Source organism: Toxorhynchites rutilus, chromosome 3, assembly GCF_029784135.1.
Source record: "Toxorhynchites rutilus septentrionalis strain SRP chromosome 3, ASM2978413v1, whole genome shotgun sequence".
Taxonomy (NCBI): Eukaryota; Metazoa; Arthropoda; class Insecta; order Diptera; family Culicidae; genus Toxorhynchites; species Toxorhynchites rutilus.
The window spans coordinates 52,323,648-52,350,169 of record NC_073746.1 but is presented as its reverse complement, the minus strand read 5'-3'; positions in this window follow the sequence as shown (position 1 = coordinate 52,350,169).

Sequence of the window (26,522 nt, the reverse complement as noted above, 5' to 3'; positions counted from 1 at the left end):
ATTCACGATGCTACATGAAGAGCTGAAAGAATTTTATTTGATCATTCTCACTAATATCTGCGAGGAATCTTACGTTACTATCAAATATGAAGATCATTTGACAAGCGACAAGAATTTTAGGTTGGAATAGCAACAGAAGAAACTATCAGAACAATGGACCATTTCAAAGGATCTTTGTCGCAGTTTTTTCGTGGATTAAACAAATGAGAAAAAGATTCGATTTTGACGATCCGACGCTCAAGCCTACGGTAAATCCCAGAATTTTTTCCAATTGGACTAGCATTAACGTTGTATTAGAAGCGTTTCCAGGATTCTACAATGAGAATGTACAAGATGTGGGGAATCAATTCTGTAGCATAAAGATAAAATTACTTCGTAAGGAAATCATAATTTCAGAAAACGAGCATGTGCAGAGTTGGTGGACAAAAATTGGTTGCCTAAAAAGAATTCTCGCTTAACTTTTGAAAAGGTCCTATGTAACAAAAGTAAACAAATCGAGTTAATGGATGCACGCTCTTAGTTTTCAATCATTGAATGCATTACAAAAACAATTGTTCATGTATCTATCTTCTTCATCTTTTTATATATCAAATATATCAAATAATATCCAATGTGATTCGTATTTTGAGCACTCGGCTGTTACTTCGGACGCCACTTTCCTCCGACGCTCGGAACGTCCGAAGTAACAAAGCAGTCAAAAGAACACAAAGTCGTACTTCGGTCGTTTTGGGTTTTTGTTTCTTACAGGCGTTGTTAGCGATTTCAGTGCAATTCAACGAATGATAACAACAATAATACGTCTTTGAAACGAAATGCTGATATTTGAATTGCTGTTTAGTAGTTAGTTTCAGATTCGCATCGTGCAACGTAATATGTCCAATGTGCAAACGCGGCAGTCAAAACGTCCAATGTAACATTTTTCGTTCCTAGGCTTCAAATTTAAGCTCAAATCATTGAACAACAGTTACGATTGGTTTTACAGAGTTATTCTTGACTGTTAGTGGTGAAAGTAGCGATAGAGATCGATACTTTTCAATACCATTCGCAGATTAATGTTCGGGTCTTCAACTTCGTTTTTCTCGAGTTGACGAAAATGTTACATTGGACCTTTTCAAAAGTTACGCGAGAATTGACAGTTCGCTCGTCTTTGGAGCGCTTTGTTTGTAACGTTCTCACTATGACTCACTCCTCGGCAGCTGTCGAGCGATATTTTTCTGAATATAATTAGAACAAAAATAAGCTTTGAAATCGGCTTAGCAAAGATACGATGAACGCTATTTTGGGATCAAAGGATTTGGTCAAACATTGTGGTGGTCGTGGTTTAAAAAAATAAAGTATACAATCTAAGTACAGATTTTTGGAAAAAAAGTACAGATGAGTAAGAGTTTTGACCCCTCTGGTACAGATTTAAATGTGGCTACACTAATGGTAGTATATATTATCTACACCATATCAAACAATTTATTTTCTCTGCTATCAAATCCATAGCCAATGTAACCAATTGTGAACAGTCTGTATCGAATTGTTATCCACACTCTGTTTTTTTTCGCTAAACGCTTTGTTCGATCTGGCTACAGGAAAGATTGGGAGATCAATCACAACTAAATAGATTTCCGAGCGGGCGCCAGCTTATATACAGATTTGTGTGATTTTAATAGCCTGTTTTCAAAGCATTTTCTAAGCTATTGAAACAATTTTTCAAGTCAATAAGTAACAATCATATAAATCTTAGATATTTTATCATTCTAGTGAAGTGATGTTCATACCACTTCGTTTAGTCGCCAATGAGTTATTAACGTTCCATATCTTGCACTCCAATCGTCACGCTCTCGTTTTCGAAACTCTGAACTTACACCCCGTTACAGAAATGAAAGACATAGTCCTACGCCCAAAAAAAACTTTCTACAAAGTTGCTTACAATAACTGGGGCTACATCATCATTGTCTAACTATATTTACTTCTATCTATGAAGATAAGAAAGATAGATTTTTATTTCATAAAAAAATTTATCAACCTATTTTTGACAACATAAAAATGAGCGCTCTATCTTATGTAAATCATTGGTCGAAGACAGTTTTCGTCTAGAAAACAACTGTCGGGCTCTAAATGCAAATTTCCACTTAAATGCGCTTCCTGAACCATTGTCCAATGTAGTGTAGACAAACTAAATTTGTCGAATCATTTCGACTGATTTTTTTTTTCAAATGAGATGTTACACCTATACACACGTGGGATCTCATTTGCCCTTGAAAACGGTTTCGCCGACTCTACTGCCAACCAAAAAACTGTTATTAAATTCGAAATATGGCGACGCGTTCATTCCTATAGTTTGAGATGATAAGTTTTCATATATATGATGATTGCGTAATTCGTCAAAAAGTAACTTTCTATTGAAGCATATGAACCATTGCATTGCATTGCCCTTTTTTTTCCAAAATATATATTTTTATAAAGGCTCATATGGCGTTAGCCTCACTGGGCCGGGAGTTCAATACAATTTTTCTTATTATCTATGTTAGTAATATGTAACCGATTACTTGCGGTTGACTCGAGGTTAGTATTACAAGTGTTTTCGTAATTAGGGTGTTGCTGTCTCCAATGCTCTGTACGTGTGCCCGACACGGAATACTTCCTATTGGGATGCAGCTGACCATTAATCAGCAACACCCCCCTAGTCTGTACCTCATATCTAGCGTGGTGCGTCTTTCTCGACTCGAGGAATCCAGGATAGAATGGTCACTAGCCGGCGCAATCATCAGTTCGTGTAGAGTTGTCATGAGCGGTACAACCTTTGGCTCTTGTTGAATGATCAGTGGACTACACAACCTTTGGCCCGTGTGTCTGTAAAGAGTGTGTGTATGTATTTCCGCGACTAAGTAAAAGTTTATCGATCGGATAGAAGGGATATGAAACGGGGACACAACGTAGGAAACATCATTAAACGTTGACATCGGCATTGCCCTTGATTGAGTTGATTGTGTAATTAACAATTGACTATTCTAATAATTGAAACTATTATAATCAGATTGATTTTTATAAGGACTTATGTTTATTATTATTCATCGTAATGCGTATTCTGCGAAACTGAAATAAAATGTTCATATTCACATGTTTTCAGGATTTTCCTCGTTCCTCGTCTTTTGTGTACCATGTAGCCTCTCAGTCAGACATTGTAAATAACGAAATATTCCAAATCTACCTCATTCCGTGTGCTCAACCTTGCGATAGCGTGTCAAAATGAGAAGTTGGTGCGAAACCACTTGTGCTACGCTTTTGTGGGCAACCACGATTCGCTCTGAAATCATGTAGCAACCAGAAATTGCGGCAAGTCTTACGCTCAGTACGTGAATCAGGGGACACCGGCGTGTGTTCCTAAAGTTTGCAGCCTCGTTCTCATGTAATACACCATCTGTTTTTCCTAATGGACTATGAGATCAACGTAATGTTGACTTTCAGATGGTTTCAGGAACAGAAATTGTGTCTGGTAACTGGAGGAGCAGTTTCTCCGGTTCGTTGATTTTCCAGCGAATAATAACGTGGTGCCTTAAACTGCATAAAATCATACCGGAGCTATGTAATCACGATGTGAAAACGTAGATGTGTAATTAAGGAATGTATTCCGCCCTGCATCTCATCGCATCATGCTCCCGTATCGGTCGTACTTTGTCATGCAGGAAGAAAAATTAATTTGTGTGTGGAATCGAATAACCTTTTTCTGTTAATTTATATCTAATACTTCATTAACAAATAACAAGATTTGAATTAGACTCTCTATAACGTGAAAGTGATAAAAATCACTTCTCCACAACAATTTCTAATAATTAATTTCCCCGAACCACAACTATTTCGCATTCTGCTAATCCACACAAATTCCATCATAAACTCCAAGTAAACAGTTGCATTCTGCGAAATATTTACCGAGCAGGGCTGTTAATGTGGCCGCTTTTCACACGAATTGGGAACTCAAATACGACCCGAATCCAACCATCCCAGAACCAAGATAGCAAACGGAAACAGAAACTGTTTATTTCTATATGCAGACAGTTTGAAATCCTGTTTCTCGGCATAGTTCCCCTAATGAATAATAAAATAATGTGCTTTCTGGTCCCCTTCCTGAGGAACATTCCCGAGCGAAAAGTTGCTGCTGTGTTCGGTAATGTGTGCACACAGAGGGCTTCTTATCGCGCTTGACAGGAGTATGACACAACAAGGCCGGCGAGGTACTTGAAACGAGTTAAATGCGATAAAGTCTACTCCGTTCACTGCTTTCCGCAAATTCACAACATTGCGCCACGGGTGGTAGTCTCGGTAGACTCGGTATGGAAAACTCCACGTCGCTGGTCTGGTTTTAGGTATCGCCCTGAAAGAATGTACAACTTACCAGCCCAAATGTGATAATGGGGGTTATTCAGAGAGTCAAATCGGGATAAGTGAGAAATTAAGGCTGGGTGGTCAACTAGTTAATCAATTTAATTTCAGCCATGTATTCTTTGAAACAATCCATTCAATTCATTCCTTTCCTTAAATTTTCTGTAGATATTTTCAATCTCGTTTCAGTCTCGAAACCTTACAATATCGTCACCCATATGAAGCAATTCCGCCTGTCGCAAACGCCGCCTGAATAGCAAACAATATTATCCTATTTATTATCATTATCGTATAATCTTCTCGAATTTAATTTTCTTTTCAACTGAATTTGATTTATTTATCATTGTACCCACGTCACCACCCAAATCGGGCAAACGCACTGTTCCGATCTGCTGAAAATCTCACAATGTTGATTCCAGATGCTTCCAATCATCGTGGCGCGAATCGAATATTCATGTCTCATTTCTTCGCGACTCTGTTTGTGCCGTACCGCCTGGAAATTCCGAGTCTGACAAACCCAAAGACGCGGCGACGATGACGCGAATGCCGGAAGCTTGTTCTAATTCATGTTGACAAAACCCATTTGCGACCTAACACCCAAGCGATGCGAAGCGGGAGGGATCAGGAGTGTCGTACTTGGGCTGGAGGTTTTTTTCTCTGTGAAGGTTTTTTTTTGTATTCACTTTAGATTTCGTATGACCTTTCGCTTATTCCGCTCTTCGTGGCACTCAGCTGAGAAGTTTTCCGGCTTCCTCTTGGGTCGGAAAAAAACGGGCAAATAACATTTACCAGCGCGGATAAATACCGCAGATCAAAGAACCGACGGGAAGTGTATTTTGCGGTTAGTATCCCCATAATGTTGGTAGAAAGGATGCACGTCTGGCTGGCGTAGTGTTGCATAAGCGTGAAAAATGAGCGAAGGCATTCATAACTATGACATGAATTCTACCACTTCCTTTGATTCGCTCACTGGTCGGATCGGCAGACCTCACAGAAATGTCTTTGCAGACTTTGAGTTTCAGTTTCTGGCAATTTTAATTTTAGATAGCGATTCAACACAAGTGATGTTGTCTTGCTTGGTGAACATCATGTGGTTATTTCCAAAAATAATCATGTGGAAAGAACACAATGTTTTAACATTCCGTACACAAAACGAATGATCAATTACTGCAATTCTCAGCAGTTTATTTCCGATATTTTCGCCTCTCATAGGCACGGGTTGGTCAAATGACTATCTGGCATTGTTAGAATCATGTAGCAGAAGTCAATACAGAAAAAAAAACTGATGATGATGCCGGATGTCGAACAAAGTCATTACCAGCGGAAAATTAGTCCAGAACATTCCGGGACCGTGCCACACGAAGAGAGGCATGTTTCTGCCTAGTCGTTATAATAAATGGGCTGTTTCCGATCAGAACTCATTCTTGCTATTTCGTCTCGCAAGATCTTATCTCCACTAGTTGGCGTTGTTTTCAGCCGAATCGATAGGGTGTCACTAGATTTGGCGTTGATCTGGGAGAAATCAGCTATCACTAATGATTTTGTTACAAATTTTTGCCATCTTGACATGATTACTCAGATGTGTTATCGTGACGTGGACGAATTTTCAAGCATGGAAAATATGATCGCAAACAAAAACAAAAATATCGAAAAAGCTTCTCATTACATGGAGGTTCATAAGAATCATTTAAAAAATTCTAATAAGAAGAATGTGTTCTGTTACAAAAAATCACATGATAGTAAGAGAAAAGATATATTAAAATTATTTCTTAATTTTAACCAGTGATTATTCTGTTAAATAATATTGGATGAAGATTCGTATTACAATCTACATTCTCCCGTCTCGGCTCTAAAGTTAATATTTAATCCGACCAACTTTCCAACTTTCTTTCGGTTCGAACATTCCGAACCGATGTTGTTTCCGATAATAAATTTCGGTTGTGTTCCCTGTTTCCAATGGTTTTCTCCAGAATTTATCCAGACTAGAACGGCACATCGTAAAGCTACAAGAAGCAGTGCAGAGCATGTGAGCACGCGAGTAGCTCCACTCATTTGACTTACTTTCAAATGTATTTTAAGCACACAGACACTCCAGCGGATGGTAATTGTAGTTACAGACTGAGTAAGTGGAATAAAATACGAGTGAAATACGCTGCCAAATTGCAACTTTCCCGCCAGAATAATAAATACACACCCTGAACAAGCACTAAAGTTTATAACGCTAGCCAGCCAGTAAGGCAATAATTCTCTCTCCGTATGGATGTTTTGACATCACAGGAAGTAAATCCTCAGCAACGCGATGGAAGCCACACAATTTGATAGCGAACTAAATTAGATACTCCACACAGCGGTCTTCAACGGTCGTTTCCTGTTTGATGTGCATATATGCCCAGCAATGACTGTTTCTGAATAAAAACACGAGTACCTTATTTCATAATCTCACAATCGAACATGCCAACGAAACATTTTGATTCAATGTCACGGGGTTAGAGTACCTCACATACATAAATATGCATAAACAAACCCTCCTCCGGCAAGGAACCAACATGCCAAGGCCTGTGGGAAAGGCCGTTGTTTTTCCCGAGAAGTCAATGCACTGTGAGTGCAGTAACTTTCTTCAACCGTGAAATTACCATAACATAGATAAATTATTGGAGTTTCTATTGATAATATATATCGCAACGGAGTGTGGATTTCACGGAAAAAGAATAAATGACAGACTCATTGGACGAGTTTAATCTATCTATATATATAAAAATGGATTTCTGTCTGTCTGTCTGTCTGTCTGATTCTTATGGACTCGGAAACGACTGAACTGATCAACATTAAAATTGGTATGCAGAGGTTTTTGGGAAAGGGGAAGGTTTAAGTGATAGTTTGAGACAGACCCCTCCCCCTCTTTTAGGGGGGCTGGCATATAAACTAAACACAAATTTCTACATTACTCGAGAATTAATCAAGCAAATGAAACCAAAGTCGGTATATTGAGGTTTTAGGGTGCAATAAATGTTTCTATGATGGTTTGACTCTCCACTCCGTTCCCCTCTCTAAGGTGGGCTGCCATGCAAATGAAGCATAAATTTCTGCATAACTCAAGAACTGATCAAGAAAATGGAATCAAACTTGGCATATAGAGGATTTAGGGATCGATAAACGATTCTATAATAGTTCGAAACTCCTTCCTCTCTCTAAAGAGAGGCTTCCATACAACTAATCTACAACTAATCAAGCGAATCGACGAAACCAAATGTGGCATGTGGAGGTTTCTAGAGTGAATCAAAGAGGGGGGCTACCATACAGATAGGACATAAGTTTCTGCATAACTCAAGAACCAATCAAGCAAATGGAACCAAATTTGGGATGTGAGGATTTTTAGGTACGAGAAATGTTTCTATGATGGTTTGACACCCCTCCCTCCTATGGATTGGAGGGGGGGTCCAATAGAAATATTACACATATTGAAATCAAACATATTCCAACCAAACATGACAACTGAAAATTTCCGAAAAACTCAGAAGAAAAAGGGAAAATTTGCGAAAATTCAATTCCCAGATGTTCTACAATTTCATAGTGACAAGCCTTGTTAGTCCATTTGATTTTTGAGCTCACAAAATTGATCTTTAATCGAAAGTGAATGATTATAGTGAACGTCCGCAATTTATTGTTCATCCTAACAACGAACATTTCGAGGAAAATGACGTTAGCTTCATGAGTTGAAGCTGTGTTTTGAGACAAACGATGTGGATTATAATATAGGACGACAAGAAGAGTGAGTATTGAATGAGACATTTCAGTATAAAGTTCTCTAGTGAGATTCCAGTTTCATCGTTCCTGAAAGAGATAGATGGTTAGGGAACAGTGTTTCGTCGATGCCTTATCGAAAACGTGGCAGAGGAGCTTGCTGATTTGATTCGGTCACCCTAAGTGAAGACTGCATCGATGGCCTGCTTATAAACGAGTGGAGAATCATAAAGTTTAGTTCACGCTTGACTTTGTTAACATTATTGACTGTAGACGAAGAAGGAGCATGTGTTCACCGGTAGTTCAATCATTGCACGTGTCTCGTTATCATGATATCACGATATGACGAGCTCATGTTCCTGGCGGACAGCCGGATTCTGGCTGAAAACGCCAGAAAATCAATTATGTGAAGAGATAAAGTGTGATCATAGTTTCGGGATTAACATTTATGAAAAACAGCAAATATACAGCTACTGTTGAGGTATCCACTCGTTGTATAATCGACTGTTTAATAGTTGCAAATTGGCTCGTCCGAATTGAAGTCCTAGGTCCAAGTTATTTACACTTACACTTACACTTTGGATAGGGTGGACCTAAGCCCTTGGATTTTAGAAATAATGCCACCTACTGGATTTTCAGTAGTTGGTTGTATGGTGACATTTTTCCACTCTTTCGATTCTACAATATTTTCAGTGCTTCAAAAAATATAGATTGTCGAAGATCCGAAACCGATTCACGTTTTGAGGATGTTTGTTGTTTTTGGGAGGCAAAAAAAGTGAATAAAATTAAATCCTGACAATAATTGGGCAAATATTTCAAGCTACTTTCAAGCTACAAGCAACGTTCAAGTATAGACCAACAAAAATCACAAAATGTCTTAAGACTACAATTCATTAACACGTCAAAAATAGATGCTACGGATTTGGTCAATGTGTATCTCTTTTATTAAACTCATGAACGACAACAAACTGGTAGAAACACAGTAGAAGATTATTAACCCTTTCCCGTACGACATCGAGTCTCACTCGTGGGGTACTTGCATAACATAGTGCGCTAGAACGCTCAGCAGAGTATTGAAATCACTTGATGTGATTTCAATACTATGTATTAAATAAAACGGGAAGGGGTTAATTGGAAAGCGAATGGAAAATGAAGCACAAACTGACGCAACTCTATGCGAAGCATCTGAAAAGTCGTAGAGGCTGGACGAGTGCGATGATCTGGTGAATTCCGCCAACCATTTTGACGTAGGATCACGTCTTCGATTTCTATATAGGTAGATTACTATACGAAATTTTACAATTTATACAATTGAGACATGTAACAAAAAATTAGGAGATTTCAAATACATGCTTCGAAGCATTGTTGTTGTGATATATGAAGAAAAAACATACCATAAGACAAGAAACAATAGAAACAAACAGTCTTACCTGTTTTTGACGTAGAACTACGTCTTTCATTAAGGGTGTCGAATCAGAAAACAGGTCACGTTTTTATGAAATAAAGTTAACGTTAATAACGTTTTTGCCGCGAACGGATTTTGGCGATTTACATACTAAACGAATCGGAAATTCCGTAAGATTTGTTTAATATGCCATACATTAGAATCCCCTTGTTAGTAAATGGTTAAAATTCATGAAAACTTTAAGTGTTTCTATTTTCCCATACATTTGTTCTGTCCATTTGAGTGCTTTCCCGAACAGAGCTATCAATAACGAGCAACTTATCGACGACCAACGGAGGGGAAATCGTAGGATTTGAAGTCTCCGTGAACAAAGGAAAAGAAAAAGAATGAAGGGGAATACTTGCCTAGAGTATAAACAGTGGATCTCGCTGAGGCAAACTTTCATTCGGCATCGAACTGTTGAGTAATCCAGTTCACTTTGCTTTCGCTGCGCTTCGACCTAAGATTGGACCCCACCAGTGGTAATTCAACTTGGAAATCGTCGTTTGATTTTTCTGTTCGTTTTTCGCGTTATTCGTATCGTGTGTTCTTCTTTCCGCGTCATAAATTGGACGCTTCGCGTAGTGTGCGATGAGCAAGAAGAAGAGGAAGGCAGGCTCGAGCCCTGCAAAAAATGAACGCATTGCCATGGGCAATAAAATTTCGAGGTAAGCGTCATCTAATGATTCACGCGGTGTTGGTGCAATGAAAAGCGCTCGCACTGAACCGAGCCTTCGCGAATGTGATACCGCACCGAACAACAGCGAAGTAGGCGACTTCGGCACGCCGGTCGATAATGTAAACGCCCAGGCAGCAACCAAAATCAAGCTCCTCCCGCTGGTGGTGAAGGCGGTCGCTCTTGACAAACTCATCAGCGAATTCGCATCGATGGGTGTTACAGCAGAGTACAAGCTGTGTGGCATAATTCGGTCTTTTTCCAAGCAGTTAACATTGTTTATTTTCCGTCTTCATAAGGGCTTCGTTTGTGCTTTTGAGAATGCATCAATGCATTAAACTGACGTTATGGCGAAGCAGACGTTAAGGTTGTGCACCAAAAAAATATTTGGGAATACTAAGCATCTTAAATATCTTACTGGAATGTTATAAGTTATTTGGGTTCGCGTGCCAGTCGCAAAACTGCCTTCAACTAGGATTGTATTTGCGCTAATATTGATCATAATGTAGCATTGCTACTGTTTTGTTATTGTTATTAACAAAAAGAGTTTATTTCTCTTGTTTAGTCATTAAGAAAGTAAATGTTCTGGAATTTTGTATGTGATTAGGTTTTGCTTGCCAGTAGCAAAACACCCTCCACTAAGGGAGACAGCTGCGCTTATCTCGAGCATAAGAAAGTAATGCAACTCTTTTCGAGGCCAGTAATATTAACAGAAGCGTTTCTTTTGAGAATAGCACAAAATGATTAGAAATGTTTATATTGCTAGTAGTTTCAAGCCACCAATGTATGGCTCTGTATGCATGTTATGGTGAACGCTTGTTTGGCGCTTGGTTTACGCTTAGTTTGTACGAACGATATCTAGAGGTGCGATTCCTTTGAGGCAATACTAAATAACATGTAGCATGATATTTGATACTTGCAAGTGTTGTCATTGTTGTTGTTTACATGCGGTGCCAAAGATATATTGATGTAGTTATGAGATATGGAATAATGGTGCTGGTGCAACATGTATATAATCGACTGTAGCCGAGTCTATGTCAAATTCGAAAAAGGCCACCGGAATAGCCTTCGAGGTAAATTTTCAATGCATTGACATGAAATAAATTGCGACATACGACTGTTTTTCGAGGGCAAGAATGAATCATCAATCTATTGTCGTCAACTGATTCTACAATGACAAAATAATTTCAGAGATTATTCTACTAAGCAGTTGTTTCTAAAATTTCACAGCATTATAGAATAATATCCGAAGGTATAAACAAGCGACTTATATAAAATAACAGCGTAGTTCTACGTCAACAATGCGGTCGTATCTTGGACACAACCTCCTATAATTTTTTTTTGAACAAAGCGAATCGATGCGTATTATGATTTTTACTCATATGCTGATAACATACACTGACCAGATGACAGAACCATTATTGTGTAATTATTCATATATTTTTTTCAAAATTCAAGAAAAGATTTTTTTAGGGAAATTCTAAAATGAAAATTTTTAAATATAATTTTTTATGTATATTTGTGTATATTTCGAATTTAGTTAGATATCTTTTAATAAAAATTTGAGTAGTTTTCTACATTTTATTCTTTGACTGTTTTTTTTTTTAGATTTTTAGTTTTTGAGTAAGCATTTTATTTCTAAAGAACTATGAAGTACAGATAATTCTCACCTAAAAACAATAATACCTTAAGACTTTTGGTCAAACGAAAAAAATTTAAAAAAATGCACTAAAACAATATTTGAAAAAATAAAAATTAATTTTTGGAAAACTGTTTTTTTAATTCTAGAAATATATATATGAATAGCACATATAATAACCATGAATACATTCATGCATCGGAAGAAGAGAACTTCTATAGGAAAAGAGTTTTTATAACAACAGCTTTTCATGTTTAACTCGTAACATTTTTGTGTGTAATCTTTAGCGATTGATATAGTCTGCTAACTTTTTTATTCCTAATAACGTTTCAAGAACATGCCAATACCGAGAATTTACACACAAAAATATTACGAGAAAAGAATAAGTTTGCAGGACGCTCCTTACAAAAATACCACATATTCCAAAAAATCCAAAAGTGATATAAAACAAGCGTATTTGTCAAAAGTTCATATTCTGATAATATCTAAAATTTAAAATTTTGCCGAATACACTATATCGCTATCTTGACTTCGAACAGAATGAGGATTACTTGTCATTATTTCAAAGGAAACATTAAAAAGTTGTTATTAGAAAAACTTTTTCCCTGTAGAAATGCCCATCTTCCGATGATTGTTGCTTATTGTATGTGCTATTCATATTTCTTTAGAGAATTTTTTAGAAAGTTATTTAAAAAATAAATTTCAATATTTTTATTATTTTTTTTTATTTCAATGTAATGGAAAAAATATTATGCATTTTTAAATGGAAATCTAAACGATTTCCTACATTTCCTTCTTTGCCTAAAATGTTATATGTTTTATAGTTATTAAGTTAGAATATTTTGTAAAAAAAATTAAAAACAAGAGAATCCTTTTGGTGCTTTTCAAAAAGTTGTACAATTGTTTTTTTTTTGTAGATTTCAAGTATGCAAAGTTGCTTGAATGATCAATGTCTTAACACCCATAACGATTCAGTACAATATGAGATGGTGTTACCATAGGCCAGTCGAGTTGGAATGAAAGTCGTCATATTTAAACTGTGCTTCGTGGCTACTTACTATAACTGCTCATTTTGGTGAGGAGCACAAATTAGCCCAATCAGAACGTTGGATTTGGATATTTCTTGACGTTTTACAATTATTCAATGGTATTTTCTTCGCTGTAATGGAGGCGTAGAAATATTTCCAATCGATCGATGTAGACATCTAAACATCTGTCTGGAAATAGCCCTAGCCTACAGTCCTGACTTGGAAGGAAGCTGTGCTCTTCTCTTGCATGAGTTCGAAAGTAATCAGGAGAATGTAAACAAGAGCAATTATTTCGGAGGCAATCATTAGCTACATCGTGAGAAGAGGCTACGTCACTCCACTCGACGAAGAGCGAATCATCTTTAGGAGGAGAATAAGCCATCATCATTGAAGTGTGTGGTTGGACCCGTTTCTCCCGATCGGATGGAATCCTAAATACCGGCTGCAAAATAATCATTGTTTTTAATGTTATGTTATGTATAATGTTAATGTAAATAGAGTGTTTAATGTATATCCGATGTAGACTGTAATGTTGTGAAAGAAACCGTGTTTGGTGTTGTCATATGTTGGACTATTAGTACGGTTAGTCCTTCAAAAGAAGGCTGGGAAGTGTTTAAAAAAAAAAATTTTACACAGTTATACCCCGACAACATCTTTGTGATATATAAATAAATGGTAGAGCTTATAGCGTTTGAAAAATTTCGTTGTTTATTACATGTTCAATAAGAAGTAAGTGCATAAGTGGAAATGCCCATGTGCATGTGTGAGTATCATCACTCCTTGCTACCTAATACCCATAGACGCATTATTGGCTAACAAAATGTCTTATCGTATCAATATGCAACGCTTACAGGGGTTTTGGGAATATACCAGGTTAAAAATTTACCTGTAAACATTAGTACAGATTTTGTAAAACACCATAAAAAATTGTTTTTGGCACTTCTTTGAAATCGATGCCAAAAAACTGAAATATATTTCGTAAATTTAACAAATTAACCTTGTACAGAATATATTGGAATTTTCAAAATTACCTTCCAATTTGCGGTGCAATAATTATTAATTGAATTATTCCTTCATCAAAGGCGAAGGGGAAAAATTTCATTTAAAAAATATCTCTGTATTGGAAGGTTCTATATGAACGTGGAAGCTGGTCGATATGGTTGATTGGATTTGCTATTGATGATATGTTAGTCAACGTCAGATTCCGATCTTTGAAAAACCAAAAAGAAATCGATTTTGTATTTCTTTCCGATATATTTGTTCGTAAAATATTTCAAAACTTGAAAGTTGTAGCTTCAAAATGGGGTATATTCCATCTTCATGTGTTGATATTTAACAAAGTAACAACATTTCAAAAATCCCTCAAAAATTCCTACTTTGCATTCTGTTTTTCCAATTTTTTTATGTCGAGTGTGTATAGTGAAAAAAATTTGAGACGGTAAATAATCGGGTCAAGTTGGGATGAACGTTTGTTTGGATGAACACGCCAACAATCCAAGCCGTTGTTAAAATTCAATTTGAGCAAGACTCGTTTTGTATATACCATTAATTTTTTTTCAACCACTAAAAAAACAGGAAAATTCTTCTGCCACTATCACTATTATTAATCCCAACTTCTGGGAAACTTTGAAATTGAAAAATTAAACATATTCTTATGTTGTCCTGTCAAACATTCCATGCCAAATCAATTCTCAGATTTTCGTGGAAAGTGGTAATTTTGTTCTTTATCACAAAACATTAGACCCGTATTTTTTTATTCTTTCGTTAGGGTGATTATTTCCTTTTAAGGGTGGTTCGAAAAATCAATTATTTCCACTTTTTCCCAAAAATGATTTTATTTTTAAATTCATAACTTTTGAACCACTGCACCATTTTAGATGATCGACATATCAAATTGAAGCTAATGAGCCTTTTATTAAAAAATATTGAACCGGCAAAAAAAAAAGGATTTTGTTTTCGTAATTATTGATTGTAGTCGTTTTTTGTTGTTTCCATGGCTTTTGACTAGAGGGCGCTATATTTGTTTTATGAAGATTTTTTACATAACATATCTCGATATCAGAGATCCTTTTTTTCCGTTTTTGAGATATTATTTTCCAAAGTTAACCGACGGTTCGATAAAACAATTTTTTCACCTTTTTTCCATTACAAAAAATCATAACTTCTGAATTACTGAACCGATTCAGATGATCGATATAACAAACTGAAGCTTAGTTTTCTTTGAAAAAAAAAATACTTTTGGGAAAAATTTCGTTTTTCGTTTTTGTAATTATTGAATGAGTCAGGTTTTCATAGTTTTCTCGGTTAAAGATAAAGGGCGCCATATTTATTTATACTTTTTTCTGGAAAGCTGAGGATTTTTTTACATGACATATCTCGATATCAGAGATGCTGTTTTTTCGTTTTTGAGATATGTTTTTTTTTGTTTTTAATTAGTGTGGATAATTTTATTCCTCAACTATCGTGTTTCAAAATGCATAGGAACGTTTGTTTTTCGTGTCAGAATGTGTTTTAATTGCTTCATCAGGAAAGGTTTTGTTTTGTTTGGTTCGTTTTGTGAGAGGGATTATTAAAATGTATCAGTTTCTAGTATTCTCCCAACAGCAATAGAAATACCCCCAACATAGCAAGCATTTTAAAATACAATCAAAAGGTTACATTCTCGGAAGGATTTCTTTGGAGAACATTTTACGACATACAAGCATAATGACCGTTTCGTATTAGGTAAAGCCCCCTACATAATTTCTATCATCGCATCATCATTTCAATTTAAAGCGGCAGTTGGTGAACCCTTCATCAATTCCACAAGATGTTTCTCAGATAGAGTCGAAGTTTGTTCAGACGATCACTTTTCGTTGTTTTATTGCCGGAGGCAGTAGAAATAATTCCAGTTTCATCACCTTTGGATGTATCGTACAAAACGGCTGAGCGCGATTTTTGTTTTGTTATACAGATAAAACACTGTCCAAAATATCAATTAATCACTTGATTGCTGTACTCGAGGCGTTCAGACACGGCACAACATAAGAAATTTATGATCTTGATGCTCTCGATTGGGAGGTTATTCCGTATTGTACTTTCATGCTTCTGTTATATTGCATTACGCGAAGGTTTTTGATTTAATTTAATATTCATATATTCAGTGCCACCTTCGAATAGCTCAGAATCCTTGGATTAATTCCCCCCCCCCCCCCCCAAAAACCAGTAAAAGTAAACACTTTCAATATGCAAAACGGTTCACTCCACTGCTGTCTGTATCTATCCCTCACCGATTTTGCCGGTAATCTATTAGAAAGGGCAAACTTTCCGTTCATTAATATTCATTCCTTCGAGATGAGGCACATCGGGTGGGATATTAGGAATCTCCAGCCTGATGAGGGTTACTATTAACGATGACCATACAGTTTTTTTTTTGCCTTCTCACTTTTTATTTGTCCGTTGTTTCACAAGCCGAAAAACGAACCTCAGTGGTGATGGATGCTGTATTTGCGATATGGAAAGGAAGTATCGTAATTTAGGTTTTATTATTTCTCGACTTTGCCGTATGTCCTCTTATTGGCATAAATGTTGGAGATTTCAAAATAAAAATATGAAGTTAGTTATAAAATTTGTCGTTCTTGCGTTGATTTTTATTTTGACGTAGTTTTTAGACAAATTACGATTTTTATATTCGTTACAATTTTTTTATCTCTAATACTCTAATACCCGGAAAATTCGCATTCTATTGTTGTATTTCTTTTCTTCTAATATCAATTAATGACATGTTTGTAAGAGGAATTTCGATCATCTGAAAATCACTCGATCTGAGGGGGGTCAGACCCAGAGCTTTCGCCAGTATATTTGATTTTGATGGATGACATGTATGACAACAAAAATATTGTTGATTTTTTTTTTAATTCGTTTATTTTTACAGGCTCAGTTACTTAAGTTTAAAGGAGCCGAATTCTTAAATATAATTTTAAAACCATATATAAACAATTTTCTTACATCTATGGTTAGTAAGGTGGAAAACCGATTACTCGCGGTGTACTCGAGTTTAGGAGGGTGACATATTTTTAGGAGAAGGATGGGATATAAGGAAATTGTAACAATGTTGATGAACACTCAATTTATAAATCTATTCGTATATCTATAGTGTATTTACATTTCAACTTATTCTACTATTTATAGCAAGGGGACGAATTACCCGCAAAGGAAGGAAAGGAGGGTATAAGGATGTAGGGACAATCACACACGAAGATCTATAGCTTTAAGGAAAACATATATATATATATATATGGGACATGTAATCAAGGTCTAACCGAGCCAACACATCTCTCACCGGCACATTGGGCTGCCTTCCTCTAGCCCGAAGGGAGTTTTCTAAATTCGATCTGGCAACAAGATACATCTCACACGCACAAACAACGTGTTCGATGTCGTGGTAACCTCGGCCACAAATGCAGAGATTGCTACCGGCCAGATTGAAACGAAAGAGTAACGCGTCTAACGAACAGTGATTGGACATGAGTCGGGAGAAGGTGCGAATAAAATCCCGACTCAAGTCTAGACTTTTGAACCACGGTTTGAGGCTAACCTTAGGGATAATCGAGTGAAACCACCGGCCCAATTCATCTTCATTCCACTTGCGTTGCCAGTTAGCAATGGTATTTTTGCGGACTAAAGAATAAAATTCATTGAAGGCGATTTGACGCTGATAAATATCGCCTTCAATTGCACCTACTTTTGCTAATGAGTCAGCCCTCTCATAACCCGGAATGGAGCAATGTGAAGGGACCCAGATGAAGGTAATGACATAACAGCGTCTGGTTAAAGCACTCAAAATTTCTCGTATTCTCTCAAGGAAGTACGGCGAGTGCTTTTCCGGCCTCACTGAACGGATAGCTTCGACAGAGCTAAGACTATCCGTTACAATGTAATAGTGTTCAACAGGTCGTGAGGCGACGCTGACCAGCGCCCAATGAATTGCTGCCAATTCAGCAATATACACTGAGCAAGGATTCTGAAGACTGTGTGAGGTGCTAAAAAATTCGTTGAACACTCCAAATCCTGTGGACTCGTTTATAGTGGACCCATCAGTAAAGTACATATTATCACAATTGATACACCCATACTTTTCATCGAAGATCGTTGGAGCGATCCTCGATCGTTGGTAATCTGAATATCCATGGATATCTTGCTTCATGGACAGATCAAAATGCACAGAGGAATTGATGTAGTCAGGGAAACAAACACGGTTGGGAATATACGAAGAAGGATCAACCTGCATGGAGATGAATTCATGATATGAACTCATGAATCCGGAGTGAAAATTTAGCTCGATCAGTTGCTCAAAATTTCCGATCACCAATGGGTTCATGACCTTACACCGGATGAAGAACCGAAGAGATATTAAATTGAAGCGATCTTTTAGTGGGAGTAGGCCTGCCAAAACCTCGAGACTCATGGTATGCGTTGAGGGCATACATCCCAACGCGATACGGAGACAAAGATACTGAATTCGCTCGAGTTTAATGAGGTGTGTTTTGGCAGCTGATTGAAAACAGAAACTGCCATACTCCATCACTGAGAGAATAGTTGTTCGATACAACATTATAAGATCTTCTGGGTGGGCTCCCCACCAGGTGCCGGTAATTGTACGGAGAAAGTTTATTCTTTGTTGGCATTTTTTACTCAGATACCTAATATGGGCCCCCCAAGTACATTTGGAGTCGAACCAGACCCCAAGATACTTGAATGACATAGCATGAGTGATCGGTTTACCCAAAAGTTGAAGCTTTGGTTTTGCTGGTCTATGCTTCCTAGAAAAAACCACCATCTCTGTTTTCTCCGTGGAGAATTCGATCCCTAGCCCAATGGCCCAAGTTGAAAAATTGTTCAAAGTATCTTGTAAGGGTCCTTGCAGGTCGGATTCGTTTGATCCTACGACAGACACCACTCCATCATCTGCAAGTTGTCTTAGGCTGCAATTTTGTGTAAGGCAATTGTCGACGTCGCTTACATAGAAGTTGTACAAAAGGGGGCTTAAACATGAGCCCTGGGGGAGGCCCATGTAAGAGACCCGACTTACTGCCGAATCTCCGTGAGAAAAGTTCAAATGCTTCTCACAAAGCAAGTTATATAACATATTATTCAATAGAGGCGGCAGACCCCGAGAGTGTAATTTGTCTGACAAAACCTCTATTGAAACAGAATCAAAGGCCCCCTTTATGTCCAAGAATACTGAAGCCATTTGTTTTTTTCCGGCGTAAGCCATTTGAATTTCTGAAGAAAGCAACGCAAGACAATCATTCGTCCCCTTGCCCCTGTGGAACCCATATTGTGTATCTGAGAGTAAGCCATTCGTTTCAACCCAATGATCAAGGCGAAACAAGATCATTTTCTCCAACAATTTCCGTATACAAGACAGCATTGCTATTGGGCGGTACGAATTGAAGTCGGACGCGGGTTTTCCGGGTTTTTGAATAGCTATAATTCGCACTTGTCTCCAATCATCTGGAACAATATTATTCTCCAGAAACCGATTGAATAAATTCAACAAGCGATGTTTCGCCACATCAGGGAGGTTTTTCAGCAAGTTGAACTTAATTCTATCCGATCCCGGAGCAGAATTGTTACATGAAAGGAGAGCAAGAGAGAATTCTACCATCGAAAACTCGGAATCAAGATCGCACCTATCTTGTGGTATATCTCGAACAATTTTTTGCACAGGAGCGGAATCAGGACAAACCTTCCGTGCAAAATTAAAAATCCATCGATGTGAATATTCTTCGCTTTCATTCGTTGAAGAGCGATTTCTCATGTTTCGAGCCACTTTCCATAATTTTTTCATTGACGTTTCTCGTGACAAACCTCCCACGAAATTTCGCCAATAAGCACGTTTTTTCCCTTTGATTAAGTTTTTAAATTGATCTTCAAGGGCTAAATACGTTTGAAAATTTTCAGGGGTTCCACATGCCATGTTTATAGATTCAGAAGAATTCGACCCAATGGTGATGGAAATTTTGATTGGCAAGTGATCACTACCGTTGGGGTCCTGGTTTACATTCCACTTGCAAACTAACGATAGTGAATTCGAGCAAAGCGAGAGGTCAAGAGCACTTGGGTTAGCAGGAGGTTTAGGTACACGTGTTGTTTCCCCAGTGTTCAAAACGGTCATATTGAAGCTGTTACAAAGGTCATATATCAACAATGAACGATTGTCGTCGTACTGTTCCCCCCAGGCAGTTCCGTGAGAGTTGAAGTCTCCCAAGATCAATCGTGGCTCAGGAAGGAGTGAGCACATGTCATCAAGTTGTTTGCGGCTAACCGCAGCTCTCGGAGGCCAATACAAGCTGACAATACAGAGGTCTTTGCCTCTGATGTTTGCATGACAAGCAACAGCTTCGATCCCTCCAATAGGTGGAAGGTCAATTCTATAAAATGAGTGGCACTTATTGATCCCCAAAAGCACCCCTCCGTATCTATCATCACGGTCCAAGCGTATAATATTAAAATCGTGGAAAGAGATATCATCTCGCGAAGAAAGCCAAGTTTCGGACAGAGCAAAAACATCACAATTGAAGTTATGAATTAAAAATTTGAATGTATCCAATTTAGGGATAAGACTACGACAATTCCACTGTAATACAGTGATATCTCCGACCTCTCTATTTGAATTAGACATCAAGAGAGATAATCATTGCAAGGAGGGGCCATGTTTGCATCAATTGTTGCAAAATTGTCTTTAATACTGGAAGCATTGAGATGACAAGGGTTCTGATGGAGTCGGAAACATTGAAACACGTGAAGATTTGATCCAAAAGGTCAGACAACTTTATAAATTCCGATTGGGAAGTTGAGCTTGACGGCGAAACAGGGACAGTTGGGGTTTTTGATGTCCCCTCGAGTGCTGGGTCGTTCGAAGATGAAATATTCCCACGAAAGCCAGGAGGAACCTGGTTTTGTTTGTCCGCTGCACTCGATTTTTTAGGCAAGCTAACAGAGGATATAACCGTGGGGACTTGTTCTTGAACTTTGGGAGTGGTCACATTTTTGCGCCGGGGATTCCCTTTGAAAATAAACGGTGTGCCCCCGCTAGATGCGTCCGCTTCCATTTCATCAACTGGCAACGTGGAAAAGGTATTGTGTGTTGAGATTGGTTGTTCTTGTTGTTGGGTCAGTGGCGAAGCGCCCTTTAAAATTTCCGCAAATGTGCGCTTCGAGCGTTCCTTTAAAGAGCGCTTCTGTTTCTCCCAGCGACTCTTGTAATTTTCACAAACTGAGAGCTCGTGTGGGGATCCCCCGCAATATGGACATTTATGCTCAGTCGCACTGCAGGATTTCCCCTCATGTTGCTCTCCGCAAGTGGCACAGCGCTCCTTGTTGGCACAATAATCCGAAGTGTGACCAACTGACCTGCATTTGTTGCAAGTCATGGGCTTTGGCAAGAAGAGTCGCACAGTTAGTCTCAATTTGTCCACCATAACGTAGTCAGGGAGGGCGGCACCAGCAAAGGTGACTCGAAACGAGTCGGACGGCGTAAATTTAGTTTGGTCCCCAACATGGGAAAGTTTCCCGAGTTGGCGACAGTCCAAGATTTACACTTCCATTGAGGGGAGCTTCTTGAACTTGCCTTTTCCTTCTGCTTTTATTTGTTCGCTCGTCAGACCCGTTTCAGTTATCACCCCCTCAATTTCTACGTTATGGGAGGGTATAAATGTTCGATATTCGAGAGTGAAATGTTGATCAGCAACAATCTCGTTTGCGTGTTTCCGTTCATTCACGACAACTCGCAATTTGTTCGGTCTAACCCTGCGAATTTCAGATACAGAAGTGTATCTGGCCAGATCTTTCATGATCTGAATCACGTTAAGGTTTTTTCCTTTCGGTTTGGGCCGGAGGAAAACAACCCAAGGACCAGTTCCAGGTGCATCTTCTGGATAAACTCTGACACGTGGAGCGGAGACAACAGAGGGGGAAGACGAGGACGAGGACGAGGACGAGGACGAGGACGAGGACGAGGATGAGGATGAGGACGAGGACGAGGATTGGGTTGGATCGGAAGCATCAGAAGGGGGAAGCGAAATCGATGATGGGAGAGGGGGAGTGGAAGTAACAGTGGGTTGAGAAGGGAGGCTTGCAATTTTCTTAGAGGGGGGCTTGGTAGGATGAGCGGATTCGTCCCCAGAAGAATTATCTTCCTTATGAGGGACTCGTTTATGTTTTTTCCCAGATCTTGTATGAGATTCATTATCGGAGATCTCCATCTCTGGAGATCCTCCACAATTCTCCATTTTACAAAAATTTCTGTCTTATTTCTAAATTATTATTGATTTTAACAATAATCTTAATATATAAGATGTTCCAATAATGCGCTCTACTGCCCTAATCAGGGAGAGACAGAGGCTACGCGCTACGGAGACAACACAATAGCGCAAGAATAGCTTACGCAGCCACGTGATGATGAATCCCGTTTGCGACAGTCACGCGATGGCGATCCCGTTATGCCGAATCAGTTCAACAGCCGCAATCCGGCTCGCTGCAAGAGCGCTGCTTCCTTTGTTCCTTCGTTCCACTTCACAAAAGGTCAGGTCGAAAGCGGACAGCAATGACCTTCACTCGTACAAAATTCACTCGTACCAATAGCACAATAGCAAAAGTGGCAACGCACAATACCGACACTGAACTTTACTCGTCAAGAGTTGGATAGCGAATCAAAAATATTGTTGACACAAAATATATATTTTTTTAAATTTTCACATTTTTAAGTTCCTTAAGTTTGACATTCAAAATATTAAATAGACATTGAATATATAAAATTGAATATATAAAAGATTATTTCAAATATGTCTTAAGCAACTCCATCTAAGGTATGAGTCCTTCCAGAGATTTCATACACAACACGACGGGAATTAGATAATAACACTACAGACTTGGGATCTTAATGCGTACATTTAAGGTTCGATTATTTGTTAAGTTGAAGAGAAACATTCTATTCTAACATCTGTTCTACGTTCATAAAAATCTATCGCAAGGTTCTAATTCCTTAATAATTCCTTATCTGTCTTCATACAAGCGTGGCAAATTAGGCTTTTTTTCTTTCCTCTACTTGTATGTCCAAATGGGATCCAATTTACGACCCACAAACAATGAAAATGAAAGAGAACAGATATGACTATTTCGCAGACGAAAATCCGGTCGGCCAACCGGTTACTGGGGCTGCCGGGAGAGCTTCACACAAGACATCAGACACCGGCGTTAAAAGCACACAGAACATTATCCCACTGATGCAGGTCGATCGGTTTCCAGTCATTTACCCGGTGCCGGTGCGATGCTAGTGAGAACGGAAAATGCATATAAGGTGCCTTAACGGTGGCTTCAATTTTGACTTTTCGCGAATAATTCTTGGAAAATCCGTTTTATAAACTACACGCGGTATACAGTATGGTAAATATAAATCAATAATGCAGACACTTAATAAACTTCGAGGAAAAGTTTTGCTCTGGATATGCCGTTGTTTGGTGTTAAACCACCTCTCCACAGGCAAATTCGTGTGGGTGCATTTCACACTGAAAAACTCTGCTGTTTACCTCTGAGCTCCGTTATCTGGTGCGATCCAGTTTTGGTTCTCGGAGCATCACAGGCAGTGAATCTAGGTGAATTTAAGTGCACCTATAAAAAAGTGGATTCTCATATCCAACGCCTACACTATCCTATGTTCGCTGCGGGAAAATGGTACATTCCGAAGCGTGTTACTTCTACTGCGATGAACCCATTTGTGTGGTTTAGTCAGTAAATGCAAAAAGTATTTTTTTAAAAATTATATACATTTGGAAAAATAGATCATGATTTCTATGAGTATTATATTGAAATTTTCGCGAGTAGAACTGCCTAAAGATTTATTATTGAAAATTAAAACGAAGAAGTAATATTAACTTCCTTACGCTAATTTATACAACTAAACTACTCCATTGGTGAAGTCTCAGCTTTCAGTAAATGAATTTAATTGTTGAATTGTAAGCACAGATTCGCAATATGAACAAATGCGAGTAAACGTCGAGAACATTTTCTTCGAGGCCTTCGCAGAAAATTCTCTCCATGATTTAAACATTTACAACACATGCCGCCATGAATACTACGAGCGATCGGCTGATTATATTGCCTCCGGGCGTATCTTAGCAAGCAACAGCTCCATAAAACAACGATAACTTGCGCTTGTAATCATGTTTTCTCGTTTATTCCCGCGAATTTACGATGCAGACAGGGACAAGAAGCAATTTACACTCATTCGGCTGCCGGGGCAGCTACTGAAAATGCTATTTTATTTTATGTCTACACATTACCGCTGCTTGAAGTCAATATTCTGTTCTCTCAGATTTCGAAACTAAGACGGTGTGTAACCACCGTCTAAGTCTACGATAGTAAGTCGGTATCAAAATCCATGTCAAAGCTGGCAGCTCGCACAAAATGTCAGACAGTGGTTAGCCTCAGCCAAAGAACGTAGAATAAGAAGGTAGTCTTCTCCCTGCTTTGTTTAAGTAGTGGTAGGCAAAAAAAAACAAAAAATAGTAATGAATCATTGATCGAATCCACATAAATTCGATTTAAAAAAAAAAAAATTTAAATTATAAAACAAGAAATATCTCAAAATATGATTCGAAATGATGAAATTGCAGTTTACTTAATCATTTTAAAATTGAAAAGAGTAAAATTATCGCACCTTTATTATAAAAATCATGCAAAAACCGATGAACAAATGTGTGGAGAAGTTGTATCGAAGCAGAGTCGTTCACGCTCTTTTGGTATTAACGAGTTCTTCTGCACAGTAACTCGATGTTGATAATTCCTTAATATTTTCCTTCGATGATCGTATTTTTTCACATATTTTTCACGTTTGAGAGCTTTAATCCTTCTCTGCGTTGGCCGAGGTATTTTGATTGAATGTAATACTCTTCCGTTTACTATTTTTGACAGCAGAGGCAGCCGTGGAAGTGTTCCTGTGCAATACAATTTTCTTAACAAATATAAAAGTTGCTAAAACTTACACTATAGACCCATTAAACGTAAAAATAATAATTGTATTAATATCAACACAATTTTATTTTATAGATTTTCATGACAAGAAACACTTTGACACAGGAATAACATTTTATGGAGTGGTTTTTATAGCTATTTCGATGACGTTGTTTGGCATCAGTGTCGAAAAAATAACGATGCTTTCACCAATACAAACAAAACCATTGTGGAAAATTGAAGAATTAAAATTTAACTGTCAGAGCACTAGCTCGAGTTTTCCGACGTTCTTCATTATACATTGCGACAGCAGATGAAAATTTAATATCTTGTGAGTAATTTTTTAGAGTTTGGTTGATATTACTTGTTGGGAAGTGTGCGAAAACAATCATTATCTACACACTGTTTCGCAAAATTATTAAATATCGGGCGATAAGTGAGGGAGGGAAATGGAAGAAGTAAGCGCCATTGTGGCAGCCATGTGTGGCTTCCTTCCATCTTCACCTTAAAATCCTGCGAAACAATTGGGAAGGGGGTTTTACGCGAAAAACAAAATAAACAAGAGATTGGCTCGAATATTATTTCCACGCCTTTTCTTGTTTTTCTTTATGTAGGATGCAAGGAGAATTGGAACTGTTTTCCTACAGGGACCGAAAAAATACGTTATCAGACTCATTCGAGAAGATCTCTAAAAGGACATTCAATTTTAATTGACATTCGAACTTCTCAAATTATCCAATCTCTGACGCTATTGTGTTTCCTTTCATATCTAACGAGCAGCCAAGGAGATAGCGAAATCGAGAATGAAATCGACATTTCGACTCACAACGAATGGAAAGTTTGCTTCCGGGAAGAACTTCCGAACTCAGCTTCATAATTAATTTTTCACCTTTGAAGCTACGCTCTTCGTTTCTATTGGATTTGTAGATTGTCATCTTCGATTCGATAACCCTAGCAAATTGAAAATTCCAGAAAGTGTCGTTTTACCGAAAGCTATTTTTAATGAAGGTTTCATAAGATATTGACTGTACGGGAAGACAATTTCCCATTAATTTAACTACCTCAAATATTTCGGTTAATTCGTTGAAGGAACGATAAAAAATTTGGGATGAAACATTCCGGATCAAGCTACTCATCGGCTTCATTGGGAGTAAATTACTTCTGGAATCTTACCACATCATACATTGGGACGGATGAATCTTCCAACCGAATGTATGAAATTTATTGCACATTCAGAGTCAATGTTTGGACAAATTGAAAATTTCACTCCCCCCGGCAGTGGTCTAAAAGACGCCGTAATTCAAACACACCGCCAAACTGGTCAGCGAGAGAATCCGATGTTGGAATGCTTCCAGGAATGGTATTTGTGAAAATGGTTTTACTCAGAGAGAAGAAAGGTGAAAAACGACAGCAATAGATTGAATAATGAAAATATTTTCCTTTCGGGCGCTTACGTGAATCATTTTATATACATTTGTTGGTTTTTTTTTGTGGTCGGGTGAAAATACATGAGTTGGGTTTTGTAGCCCTTCAAAACTCTAGTTTTCTTTATTTGTATTTGCGAAATATGAAGAGTGTAGATTAATTATGCACGAACAAAAAAATAATCAACGCTGCAAACATTAATACTTC